This window comes from Leishmania donovani, chromosome 35 (genome assembly GCF_000227135.1).
Source record: "Leishmania donovani BPK282A1 complete genome, chromosome 35".
Lineage (NCBI taxonomy): Eukaryota > Euglenozoa > Kinetoplastea > Trypanosomatida > Trypanosomatidae > Leishmania > Leishmania donovani.
In genome coordinates, this window is record NC_018262.1 from 767,192 (window position 1) to 768,593 (window position 1,402).

The window sequence follows — 1,402 nt, forward strand, 5'->3', positions numbered from 1 at the left end:
GACGAGAAGTGCGTGCAGTTCTCGAGGTACATGGCCGCGAAGGTTTTGCCGGAGAGCATCGAGGGCATGTACAAGAAGGCGCACGCGGCGATCCGCGCGGACCCGTCGAAGTCGCTGCCGAAGAAGGCGAAGAAGGAGGGCGTCGCGCACAAGAGCTACAAGACGAAGAAGCTGAGCGGCGCGGAGAAGAGGGCCGCCGCGAAGGCGAAGGTCGCGGCCATCCGCGAGCGCCTCGGCAAATAAGTCGAACGCTCACTTTTGAGCACACGACTCTCTACTTGTCTCCCGCTCTGATGTCTCTTTCCTTATTTCTGCGCCTGCAGGTAAAAGAAGTGCATCCGCATGGCTGTCTTTTAACGGGGACAGCGAGGCGTGCTGGCGGCAACTGTGTGCGCTTGTGTGCGCGCACGTTACGCTGAGAGAACCTCACATTTCCTTTTTGTTTTTACTGTTAATTTTCTGTATGTCCTTTTCTCGGCCTCTTGTCGCGTCTGCTCCCCCCCCCCCGATGGGGCGCTGGCGAGGCGGAGAGGTCATAGGTTCCTCGTTATAAGCCAGTAGCGGTGCTGCACGGGCATGCCCTATGGAGGGAGAAGGGGTGCTGCGTGGAAAAGGGAGCGCAGTGCGCCAGAACACAAGCGTGCGCGCTTGTAGGTGCGCACATGTTTGCTACTTTTTTTTCTCTCCGTTCCGCTCTGGCTAGTGATCTTCGCCACTGCCGAGTGGGTGTTGGCCTGCTGCAGAGACTGCAGCATTGCTCCCGGTGCGGGCTGTGTGCGGTCATCGCGTGTGCGCAGCTGCAGTGTGCGGAGGGGCCGTCCAGGCACGGTCTTACTTCAATCTCCGCTGCTATGGGTGCGTCCTGATGAAGGCCCTGCCTACGGATCGCCTTTCTGTAGGCGCTCTTGTCCATCTCTGCTGTAGCTCAACTTTCTGCGCTTGTTTTTCCTCTTTTTGTTCTTCGGCATCTCCGCCTTTGTTGGTGACTGGTACTGCCTTGCGTCTCCATGAACTAAAACAACGGCTGCATATCTTCCCCTTCCCTTGCGGATATAAAACTCGTACCTGTGCGACTTTCTCACGTTCGCCGCACGCTCACGGACGTTCGACGTCCAATCGATGCGCGCATGCGCACCATGACGCTTTTTCGAAGTTTCTACGCCTCGCCATCGTACAGACACTTAAGCTAACAACTCGCTCACACACTCGAGATGCCGTTCGTCAAGGTCGTGAAGAACAAGGCGTACTTCAAGCGCTTCCAGGTGAAGTACCGCCGTCGCCGCGAGGGCAAGACGGACTACCACGCGCGCCGCCAGATGGTGCTGCAGGACAAGACGAAGTTCGGCTCGCCCAAGTACCGCCTTGTTGTGCGCATCACGAACAAGGACATCATTGCGCAGAT